The sequence below is a fragment of the Petaurus breviceps genome, unplaced genomic scaffold (genome assembly GCF_028583685.1).
Source record: "Petaurus breviceps papuanus isolate PSGF00001 unplaced genomic scaffold, PetGlider_PUasm1.0 84, whole genome shotgun sequence".
Lineage (NCBI taxonomy): Eukaryota > Metazoa > Chordata > Mammalia > Diprotodontia > Petauridae > Petaurus > Petaurus breviceps.
The window spans coordinates 11,270,178-11,283,141 of NW_027186645.1; the positions used below are offsets into that span (position 1 = coordinate 11,270,178).

At 34.4% G+C, this 12,964-nt stretch overlaps 1 protein-coding gene across 5 annotated transcripts in view; it reads left to right on the forward strand.

Moving 5' to 3' along the window:
• The window catches only part of FOXP2 (forkhead box P2), a 700,229-nt gene that overhangs the window by 257,929 nt on the left and 429,336 nt on the right, over nucleotides 1–12,964 (forward strand). For all 5 annotated transcript variants that reach the window (XM_069107053.1, XM_069107052.1, XM_069107058.1 and 2 more), the window contains one exon: nucleotides 5,135–5,225. The gene's annotated coding sequence lies outside the window, so the exon portion shown is untranslated. The remainder of the gene's footprint in view (nucleotides 1–5,134; nucleotides 5,226–12,964) is intronic.

A 12,964-nucleotide genomic window follows, 5' to 3' on the forward strand; every position in this document is an offset into this window, starting at 1 on the left:
TGCTCAAGGTTACACGGCCAGGTGTTTCTGGGTGGGTGCTAAGTGTCTGAGCCCGGGATTCGATCTCCAGGTGTTCTCAACACTGGAGCCGGTGCTCTTACTCGCTGTGCTACCTGGCCGCCCCTGTCTTCTCATTTCTTTTGTCACCAAGCTTGTTCTTTGTAATTTTACAACATGCCTTGTCACCTGTTTTTTTTTTTTCCATTCACATTGTTGCAATTTTGTAAATTTTCTGTTGACTTTGCTTACCTCAATTTGTATCAATTCATGTAAGTTTTATGCTTTTCTATAGTCATATTTATTGTTTCCTAATATTCAATTACAGTCATGTACCATAATTCCTTTAGCTATTTCCCAATGAATGGTCATATATTTTATTTTCAGTTCTTTGCTACTATAACACATATTATTATAAATATTTTGGGGCATATGAATCCTCTTTCTTTTTATCTGTTATTTCCTTTGGGTATATTCCTAGCAGAGGAATCTTTGGGTCAGAGGGTGTGGGCATTTTTAACTGTGTTATTTTCATATATCTAAGTTGCTTTCCTGAATGGTTAAACTAATTCATAGCTTCACTAGTAATATTTTTGCACAGCACTCCAACATTTATCACACTTATCTTTTGTCATAGACTGAATTTTTAACTCTCATTTGTTCTTGGCTTCCTGGGATAGCATTTAATCAGGTGTGTCTTAATGGGTGTTTATTTCATGTTCAGTATTTTTTCTAAGCATATTTTCCTTTAAAAAACCAAAAGGCCATTTTTAAAAGTTGACTTTTAAGAATTTATTTTTGCTTCTTCTTTACATAGACAATTTGTCAGTGTTTCTCAAAATCACATTCTTTACACAATCCCACAAAGCAGCTGGTGTCTTTTCTCCTAGCATGTGTGCAAGCGCACACATACAAACATGCACATATATCAAAACAAAAGGGAAAAGAGAACTTACTTCACATCTTAGCTCTCTACCTTCCTCCCTTCCTCCCTCAGCTTACCTGTCAACTCACTTTAACTACATTCTAAATTCTGTGGGTCAGCAGTGCAAGCGGCTTTATTTATTCAGTTAATTCCAATTTTGTCCCCAGTGCCTGTGAACATGCTAAAAAATATAAAATGCCCAATTAAAAATTGGAAATAGCTTTCTAAAAGAAGCCAAGGACAGATGCAGTATATATATTTGTAGCCTTTCCGAAAAGATAGGTTTAAGACAATGCCAGCCATATGGATTTATTTGTTTTCAAGGTTTATGAATATTTGAATCTATTTCCAACTTTCTAATCTTCTGTCTTTATTTAGCCCCTAGATTCCTGATCTCTTGATTCTTCATCACCAGCTGCCTATTGAGCATTTTGAACTGGATATCTTGTAGGCATGTCCAACTCAATTTAGCCACAACAGAATCCATTACCTCTCCCATTTTCTAAACTTCTCTGTTTTTTTCCCTTTTTTTCTTAATTATTTTCATTTATTTTGCTAAATATTTCCCAGCTACATGTAAACGAAAATTTTAACTATCATTTTTAACATTTTTGAGTTTGAAATTTTCTACCTCTCCTGTGCCAGTCCTTAAGCAATTTGATTTTGATTATGCATGTGAGATCATATAAAATATATTTCCATATTAGCCATGCTTCAAAGGAAAGCATAAGATAAAACAATAAAAGTAAAATTTTTAAAAGTATGGTTCAGTCAGCATTTAGAGTTCATCAGTTCTCCTTCTGGAGGTGGATAACATTTTTCATCATGGGTCTTTTAGAAATGTCTTGGATCACTGTACATAAGTCATTCAGAACTGATCATCCCTATAATATTGATGTTGCTGTGTGAAGTGTTCTCCTGGTTCTGTTTACTTCACTTTGTGTTAGTTTGTATAAGACTTGTTAGGTTTTGTTTTTTTTTCTGAAACCATTCTGTTACTTATAGCACAGTAGTATTTGATCACAATCATATAACACAACTTATTCACCCATTCCGAATTGATGGACATCCCCTTGATTTCCAAGTCTTTGTCACCCAAAAAAGAACCGCTATAGATATTTTGTAAAAATAGGTCCCTTTTCCTTTTCTTTGATATCTTTGGGATACAGAACTAGCAGTTGTATTGCTGACTATCCAAATTGTTCTACAGAATGACTGGATTCACAACTCCATCAACAATGTGTTAGTGTACTGATTTTTCTATGTCCCCACTAGCATGTGTCATGGTAGTCAATCTGGTAAGTATGAGCTAGTATCTTAGAGTTGTTTTAATTTGTGTTTTTATAATCATTAGTGATTTAGAACATTTCTTCATGTGACTATTGATGGCTTTGACTGCCTATTCATATCCTTTGACCATTTATCAAATGAGGATCGGCTTGTATTTTTATAAATTTGACTTAGTTTCTTATATTTGAGAAATGAGACATTCATCAGAGAAACTTGATACAAAATATTTTCCTTTTTTTTTCTTTGTTTACCTTCTAATTTTGGTTGCCTTAATTTTGTTTGTGGAAAATCTTTTTGATTTCATGTAATCAACGTTATTTTCCTTTCTGTTATCCCCTCTCTCTCTTGTTGGAATGTAAACTTTTTCATTATTCTTAGATCTGACAGATACATTTTTCATATTCCCCTAATTTACTTATGATATCACCCTTTATGTCTAAATCATTTATCCATTTTTACCTTGTATTCAGTATATGATGTGAGATGTTGGTCTATGGCTAGTTTTGCTGACCTGTTTCCCCACTTTTCAATTACTGTAGTCATTTACTGCTATGTATAGTATAACTAATCTATTTCACTGATGCACCACTCTTTTTCTTTGCCGGTACCAGGTTGTTTTAGTAATTACTGCTTTTTAATATCATTTGAAATCTGGAACTGCTATAGACTGCCTTCCTTAACATTTTTTTTCATTGATTCCCTTGATATTATGACCTTTTGATCTTCCAAATGAATTCTATTGCTATTTTTCTAGGTCTATATAATAATTATTTTTATTTAAATAAATAATTATTTTATATTATTCTTTGATTGATAACGGCATTTAATAAATAAATTAACAGGTAGAATTGTTATTTTTATTGATATTGGCTTGACCTACCCACAAGCAATTAATATTTCTCCAGTTGTTTAAATATGTATTTATTTGTGTGAAAAGTGTTTTGTAATTGTGTTCTTATAATCCCTTGGTTTGTCTTGGCAAATGGATTCCCAAGTATTTTATACTGTATGCAGTTATTTTAAATGAAGTTTCTCTTTCTGTGTCTTACTGCTGGGTTTTGTTGGTAGTATATAGAAATGCTAATGACTTATGTGGGTTTATGTTATATCCTGTAACTTTGCTGAAGTTGTTAATTGTTTCAACTCGTTTTTTAGTTTCTTCGCATGTATCATTGTAGCATCTACAAGAGTGTTAGTTTTGTTTCCTTATTCCATATTTTTATTCAATTTCCTTTTCATCTCTTATTTTATGACCAGCATTTCCAGTATAGTATTGAGTTATTGGTGATAATGAGCATACTTGATTCACTCTTGATCTTATTAAGAAAGCTTCAAGTTTATTCCCATTCAAGATAATGGTTGTTCTTTGTTTTAGATAGATAACTACTTAACAGTTTAAGAAAGGCTTCATTGATTCTTATGCTTTCTAGTGTTCTTTTTTTTTATTTTTGCCTTTTAGGGGGCAGTTGGGGTTAAGTGACTTGCCCAAGGTCACACAGCTAGTTTTTGTGTTAAGTGTTTGAGGCTGGATTTGAACTCAGATCCTCTTGACTCCAGGGCTGGTGCTCTATTCACTGTGCCTCCTAGCCGCCCCTACTTTCTAGTGTTCTTAATAGGAATGGTGTTGTATTTCCTCAAAGGAAATCATATGATTTCTCTTGGTTTCATTATTAATATGGTCAATTATGCTGATAATTTTTCTAATATTGAACCAGTCCTGCATTCCTAGTTTAAATGCCACCTGGTTATGATTTACTGCTGTTATCTCCTTGCTTATATTTTATTTAAAATTTTTTCATTGATAGTCATTAAGGAAATTGGTCATAATTTTCTCCTTTTTTTTGCTCTCCTGAGTTTAGGTATCCAAACCATATTTATGTCATAACAAAATTTAGTAGCCCTGCTTTACCTAGTTTTTCAAATAGTTTATATAGTGTTGGAATCAATTATAATTTAAATAATTGGTAGAGTTTACTTACAAATGAGGAAAGTAAAGCACTGAAAGGTGAAACCTACCAGATGATTTTCCCCTAATGTACAGCTCTCTTAAAGTCTGTCCATTTCTCAGAAATCATTTATAATTCTCCAGTGCATAACAAATGAAATTTCAATTACTAGTTTGCTATGTAAGGACCTCTACAGTCTGGCTTTCTACCCTTACCTCATATTAGTTCTCTTCAAATATACTATATATTATATATTCTACCAAGACAGACTACTTACCTATTTACTGAATGCATCCCATATTCTTTTCTCTTTGCTTACATATTTACCTGTGCCTGGAAAGTCCTTCACTTGTCACTTTTACCTGTTGAAAATTTACCCATGTTCTAATAAGTAGAAAGTAAATAATAGGAAGGTTCAAATAAGGATATAACGCCTCTCCCATCAGCACTCTCAGACCTTTTAAATTATATCCCTGTTGAACACATTCTAATTTTTGTAGTATTATTATTTTTTGTATATATGTTTTACCTTTTAAGCCCCTTGTGGGCAGGCACATATTTGATTTCTTTTTGTACTTCCCTTAGTGTCTAGTACAATACTCTGTGCTTAGGAAATGCTAAGTAAAGTTTTGTTGAATTCAATCAAGCTGTCAAGAATCATTTACTAGCTTCCTGCTGAATGCTAGCCCCTGTGCTGGGTGCTGGTCATAAAATGACAAAAATGTAATAGCCCCAGTTCTCTAGGAGCATAAATTATTGTGATGAACTAATCCATTGCTATACATAGATTAGAGGATTTAAAATTCTATCAAGGGGGGAAATCACATTTTGCATACTTAAAAACTCATAGCATTGACCAGTTTCCTTATGGGTAGAGTTTAAAGATTTTATGTTCTAGGAAGTTCATTGAACTAATTGTGAAGTAAATTACAGGTTATTTTCCAAAGCAATAAAGATTTTTCTTGTCTATTAACAGGCTCATTGTAATGTGATGCTGGACCTGAACTTACTTAATACTCCCGCTCAAGGTTGAATTAGGAAGTTTTGTGCAGACCTGGAAGAAGCAGGTAAGTTATTTGTTATAGTTTCTCCTAATGTTGTATGTTCTGCTTTCTCCATTACTTATTTTGCCAAATTTTATTTCCCTGGAGCATGATCATTTCTATAAAATTTGGCTGTAAAGACATTAGTCATAGTGATGAGACAAGCATAGATAAGATCATTTTTTTTTGTATTTTATTTTGGGCTTCTTTCTCATCATGGACTTTCCTATTTCTTTTCTTCTTTTTCCCCCGTCTCAAGCCTAGCATTGTGTTTGGGTTTTATCTGGGAAATTAGTTTAGGTTGGAAATAGGGAGATATGTATAGGAATAGAGTTTAGACCTATTTAGGGAATGCCCATTGGAAAAAGCAGCCATAATACAGGGTCTTCTCTGCATTTTAGCCTTAGGGAGTTTCATAGAATAGTCTGAACTTAAGTGACTTGACCAAGGTAGCACAGACCATATGTTTCTGAGGCCAGACTTAAATCCACAATTCCTTGGTTTTAAGAAAAATTGTCTGCCCACCATGCCATGGAAAATAAATTTTGGAAATTGTAGCTAACAGTTTGGGGGTGTATGTGGAAATTGGCAGTTGTCATTTATATTAGTATATTGACTGGTCTCTGAATTGTTTCAGTATTGGTTCACTGAAATTGAGTTGAGTGTGTCTGATATTACTTAGAAATGCTAAAACAATATTGACTGACATATTAGTAAATCTTTCTTTGAAAATTAGTTTTATAATGTGTAAGCCTTTTGAAATGGGTATATAGTTTCAAAAAACAAGCAGAATTGAAAAAGACATATGAAGTGAACAAAAAATTTAAAATTTTTTCCCTGTTTATGTTATAGCTAAGAAAATGAATGTTCTTAATATGAAATCCTTCTATGAAATTATTTTTTCTATGTAATAGTATACTGGAAAAAAAAACAGTAGACAAAATTAGTGTTGGATTTTTGTCCCAAAGACTACTTCTATATGCATGTCCTTGGGGAAGTCAGTATCCATGAGCCTCAGTTTTATGAGCTGCAGTCTGCTGATGATATTATCTGTTCCATCTGACAACAGGGTCATCAACATCACATAGGGAATAGAGACTGAATCTTTGATTTCATTGACAAAGGGAGTTACCAGACAAGGAAACCTCCTATACCAACGTAGATTAATACCTTCTCTGCAATTTAAGAGTTGTCTACAACAGTAGTGTCAAACTAAAATAAAAACTGTGGCTACTAAACCATACATAAGGATCCCCGGGGGTCATAGAGACTTCAAAATCCACATATTAATGCTTTATATGTTTTATCATATTTTAATTTATTTTGTTAAACATTTCCTGATTACATTTTAATCTGGTGTGGGGATATATTTAAGAATGGTTCAGTCTGGATAGAAGACATGAGCAGTGTGTTTGAAACCTTTAGCCTAGATTATTGAGTTGGTTAAGTTAACTTACCCAAGGTCATACAGTATGTGTCAGAGGTCTTTTTGGTTCTAACATAGACTTTTTATGCATTCTACTCCAAACTGTCTTTCACCAAGTGACAGATTGACTAAATAAATATTTATCAAGGACCCACCATAATCTGTTCTTTCTAGGTATAGATGATCAAAATCAATAAGCTTCTAGGAGCTTCCAGTCCAGTGGGGGAGATCTGATAGATTTACAAATAAGAGAAGGATGTCCCAAAAGTCTTAGTCCATTTCAAATCAGTTTAGATATTGAAATGCCCTACAATTTTTGGGATACCCTGAGTATTATACAGTGTACTGTGACAAAATTAGAGGAGAAACTTAAACCAACTCTTTAGGAAAATTGAGGGGAGAACAATAGAATTTTCCCTCAGAAGAAGGTAGACAAGGATTTACAGACCAAGTGCCATCTGAGCTAGATCATATGGGCTAAGACTGCAAGCTCCTTGAGAGCCCTGCCTGTCCTTCACACTTCTTCACACCCCCAGTGCTTAACACAGGACTGAACAAATAGTGGACTCTTCACAAGTGCTGTTAGAGAGACTGATGGAAGCAATAGAATGCTCTCAAAAGACAGAACTGAACAGGGAGCCTGTTTTAGGCAAATTAAATGGCCTATACTAATGTAGGAGTTGAGAGAGAGCAGAATAAAACTGTGAAACCCTGGTAGCCCATTTTGGGCAGTGACATATTAAGTATAAAAAATGAGACTGAAAAGGGAGATTGGAGTTATTAAAGGGATGGTTGATGAATAGCTAGAAAAGGAATTCTTAATTCTTGGTAGCCACAGTGGCTTTATCACTAGCACGTCATACTAGACCTCTCAGTCTCCACTCCCTGCTTCCTTTATTTTTAATGGAGTTACTTACTAGATTATTAAATCAGAGCAATACTGGAGGTATAATTTACCTAGGTATTTGCGAAGCATTTGATAGGCTCTCTCGCCTTACTTTTGTGAAATAGACCTGGTGATTTGGATTGAGTGAAGATGGCTGTCATGGGAGTTAAGGAGGTGGATGAACTGATAGTCAGGGAAGGGTCATCAAAAACCAGATTGATATCATCAAGGATAATATTAGTAGATATAATGAAGAGGGACATCAGAAAATAGATATCAAAATCATTAAGAAAGGGGTGAAGTGACTTGGAGTTTAGTAGAATGCAGCAAAAAAGAGCATAATAGGTCAGTCTGTTCTGCTGGGGTTAACTTTGGAAAAGTTGGGTGGCATTATCATAGTATTGTTCTTCAGGTGGGAATAAGAAACAAGGGGTAAGTTGATTCTTCCTTCAGGCCCTTTTTATCAGAGTCCAAATAGGAAGGAGTGGCTGTCATTGAAAAGACTAACAAAGAGTAAAGTTATATTTCCCAGAGGTCAAAGGATTTTAGAGGAAGAGCTAAAATTAAAAGCATTTTATTAGCTATAAAAAGGTAGCTGAAGAGAGCATAGTGGAAAGGACATAAACAGAAGCCCTTATTGGAACTATAAATATGCTAATACTTCAGTAGATCTGTGATTTCATCAATGTGAGTATTCTTTTAATAATTCTATTTTATAGCCCACCTAGGAAGCCTCCTTATCCCATGGTATTCTTATCCATTTTCTCCGAAAGAATTCTTTAGAGACTTTCCTTTAAGTCTTTTCACATTTTGTTGGTTTTGGAATGCCTATCCCTCCTTCCATTAGCTACGTGAGTTCCAATCGGCACTATATAACTATAAAATGGTGTTATATAATTCCTCAGCAGGGTATAGGATATGTATGCTTATGTAAAATAATTGTATCCATGTGGATTGCGCAAATGTGTACATGTGCAGTTTGTGGTTGTCATGAATATAGATCTCTAGAGTCTGGCCCAAATTTCTCCAAAGAAGACTTTGATTTCTTCCTTGAAAAGATAGGGGAGAAGGATCATGGCTGGGTACTTGCTCCACTTAACTCCTAAGGAGATATCAGGCTACATTCATTTAAGTTTACCTTCAAATATTGTTTATCTAGGATTGCAGTTTTTGAGTTTGAAATGAAAGTCACTTCCCTGGCCCCTTTTAAGGAGGATGGCAGCCTTTTAGCTCTACCTCACCAGCTGACCTCCTTCCCACCAAAGATGGTTATATAAAAACCATCACAAATAGCAAATTTAACTCATTTATCCAAGCACACAGCAAACAGAAATTATAATTCCACAGGTCATAATATGCCAGAAAGTATGCAACTGAATGAATGAATTCTTAGGAGGCAGATAAGCTTTCAGCTCAGACTAAAAGCTGGAAAGTTTCACCTCAGAGGGTCTTTAAAATCTCTAAGGAGTCAAGCTGGAATTCTGGGACATGTTAAGTTCTTCACTACATGACTCCAGTTTCTATTCTCTTTCTCTTTCTAGTTCTCTTTGAAGGAATCTTAGGAACCTCATTTATCCCTCTCCAAAAGTTGCTCTGGTGCCCACCTCTACACCTTCCTGGGATGTAGTGACCCCTCAGCTTTCCCCCCACAAATTAGAGGTCATGTTCCCTGTATACAAGTAGCACACAAAATATCCCATTATAGATGCTTCAGTGGATAGAGCGCCAGACCTGGCATTTAAATCCTGCCTCAGACATTCTTACTTGTTGTGTGAGCCTGAGCAAGTCACTTAACCTCAGTTTGCCTCAGTTTTCTCATCTGCAAATTGCGATTAAAAATAGCACCTACACCCCAGAATTCTGAGGGTTGTGAGATAATATTTGTAAAGCATTTGCCTGGCATATAGTAGGCGCTATAAAAATTTTAACTAATATTGTTATTAGCTGCAAGCTGCAGATTAAAAACAAACAGGCTTATTTGGAAGCCTTTTACAGGGGATTAAAGGCTTCTAAATTTTAACAAGGAATCCGAGTAGTCAATGAGTTTGCTTTTCAAAACTTGCCTTGAATTGTCAGAAGGTAATGTCCATCTTCATCCTCTTCTCAAAATCTCAGGGCAATTTCGAGCTTCTAGACTCTCAGAACCACTTTATTTATTTTCTCTTTGGAAATAAGGCAGTCCCTGGGTACCTGCAATCATCTAGGAGGACCAGGTTGTCAATTAATTTTAAAAGAAGATCAGCTAATCAGCAAGCTCTGATTGAGTACTTAGTATATGTTTAGGTATTGTGTTAGAAGCTGAAGATACAAGGACAAAAAGGATACTGTCCCTTTTCTCAGAGAACTTACATTTGTTGGAGGAAGCAGAATGTATACATATAAATAGAATAAATACAAAATAAATTCAGGGTAGCTGAGAGAGGTAGGACACAACTGGATGTATTTGGAAACAATTCACATTGAAGGTGATCATAGTCCAGAAAGTGGTTATTCACATCTGTTGTTTTTAAAAATTCTCCTTCAATAGGGACTCAGTTGCATCCTTGGATGATTCTTTTCCATATATGTCATTCTAAATCCTATCTCTTGTAGTTCAATTCTTCTTCCTTTTATTCTACATGATTCTCATGATTTTTATCTCTAGACATTTTTAACATTTTCAAGTTTTCCAATGCTCTTTAGTATGTATTGCAACTTTTAAGCTAGGTAAGAGCAAGTTGTTGTCTTCCTCATGTGACTGAAGCACGTTGGTACAGATGAGAGGTATTTGAAATTATCTGCCAAAAGTTACTAAGCTTTGCATGTCTTTTGACCAAGTAATACCTCTACTAGTCCCATACTCCAAAGAGGTAAACAAGGAGAAAGGTCTTTCATGTAGAAAAACTTTTGTAGCCTCTGGGTGGGGTTTTTTGGGGAAGGGGGAGGTTGTAGGAATGACCTTGAAACCAGGGGGTCGTCATCAGTTGGGGAATGACTGAGTAAATTATGGTGTACAAATGTAATGAATATTGTAGTGTTGTACACAATTTAAAAATATATGGTTTCAGAGAAACCTGGGAAGACTTTAATGAACTAGTGCAATATGTGAGCAGAACCTAGAATTTTTGTGATGATACCATCTCTGTAAAAAACAACAGCTTTGAAAACTCTAAGAAATCTGGTCAATGACGTGATCAGTCATGATTGCAACAGACTAGTGAGGAAGAATCTTGCCTACCTCCTGATAGAGAAGTGATGCACTAATATGTAGATTGAGACACATTTTGGAGTATGTCCAACATGGAAATTTGTTTTGTTTAACCATCCCTGTGTCTTACAAAGGCTTTGTATTTCATTTTTATGGCAGGGAAGGTGGGAAGGAGAAAAAAGTAAATGCTTGATAATTTAAAAAAAAATTGAAGTAGAATGGAACTAAGTGACTTGTACAATTAATAATAATTTATTTACTTAGTCTAAGTCCTGTGCTTTCTATTTTGCTAATGAAGATTTCCTCTCTCTGTTTCACATTTTATTTTACTATACTTTTTGTGTTTTTTTTTTCATGTATACTGAAATTAGCTTTAACTCTAGGAAGATGTTAGATTTATGGCAAATTGGAACTAAGAGTAAAGTTTGTTAACACACTGAAAGAGAATATAGAGATAAATTCTAGAATATCTTTATCAGGAGAAAACATAATTTGGTCCATCCTAGAATTAAGGGCCTAGCTTATGAAAACTTGAGGTTTACTCTAAATTCATGGTTCTCTAATTATATATTGTAACAATTTACACTTTTTCTAATGCTAGAAAAGATACTGTTCTTAGAGATTAAGGCAATTTTTCAATTTTAAAGTAAAAGATAGCTAGATTTTCATGGAAGTTACATAGTTGCAGCATATTTAAGCTTCTGTGTCTATTTTAGCACTAAAGTCTAGGGAACCTTTTGCCTTGATGGGTTTTATAGTATTAGAGTTCTTAGAAATAGAAGTGCTCTCAAGAACTCACCTGCATCCAACTACCTGTCTATTCTAATTAATAAGCGTATTAATTTATACCCTCATTTTACAAATAAGTAAGCCAACTTCAGTGATTTGCTCTGACCTCGTTAAGGCTGGAGTAGGGACCAGAACCTAGATATCCTTCCTCCTAGTGTGGTGTTCTTTCTACTCTGCCAAACTTTTATCTTTAATTTATTATTTTTAAAGAGTTTAAATTTTACAGTAGCATTAAACAAATATTATTTTTTTAAGAACATGTGAAGGTTTTTGGTGATTTCAAAGGTATGGAAATAAATTGACATATGCCAATTTCTTAAAATGTTCTCAGAGGTAAAAAAAATCAAGCATAAAAGTTCATAATTGTTGATGTCTTCTCGGTTATCTTTGTTGTTGTATTTTTGTTTTGTTTTTAGGGGAAAAATTAAAAGCACTTTGATGTGTTTGATCTCTTCCATTCTCTTGGAATCTTCACCTATTTAAAATATCTTAGAAAATGATCTCAGAGTGTTCTGAAAAATTGTGTTGCCTTGAGCATCATTTTCTTGTGTTTATATTTAATCAAGGTCTGTTGATCTTCTTGACTTTATCTTCCCACTTGTACTTCTGCATCCCCACCTGTTACTAAATTGGAAGAGTCCACATGTGATGATTCCACTAGCCATCAATGAAAATAGATCTTCATTAAAAACCCAAAAGATCTCAAGTATTTTGTACCATTGTTGTATTCCTTCCAGTTTCTCATATAAATGCTCTCCAGCTTAGTTAAATTTTTATCTTACACAATTCTCCCAGCAGGCTCATTTTCTTTTTGTTGTTATTTGTTATTTTATGAGGTATCTGTGTGTGTGTGTGTGTGTGTGTGTGTGTGTGTGAGAGAGAGAGAGAGAGAGAGAGAGAGAGAGAGAGAGAGAGAGAGAGATGTTTTGGAAAGAACTTATATTTTATATGAATGTTGCTTTGGGCTGTCATTTCTTTCTTACTGATAAAGAAATACTGCCCCAAACACTTAAGCTATGTGACCTGGGCAAGACCTGCTTTTCCTCATCTGTAAAATGTGGGAATTGGACTTCATGAGATTATATCTGTTGGCTGAGACACTTCTATGTTTCTGGATCCTTAGTTTGGCTTTTATTTTATGGTGAGTCAAATTCTTTTAAGGAAAGTTCATAACATCCAAAAGACCCTTTATTTTTTACTTTTCTGCATCAACTTCTTGTTCATTGATCACGTTGGAACTGCTGTAATCCCATACAATGTCTTCTACTTACCTTTATGCTTTTTTAGAAATTGTTTTCTCTCTCATTATCATTCAATCTAATTGCATGCAAAGAAGTTATTTTGCCATAACTTGTCATTTTGCCTCTGCTAAAATTGTTTAATGTTGTTGATACTTGTAACTGGTATCTTTTTGACACTTTCTTAAAGAATGTGTTTGTAGTGTTCATGTCTTTGTCTGCATTCATTTCTTCAAC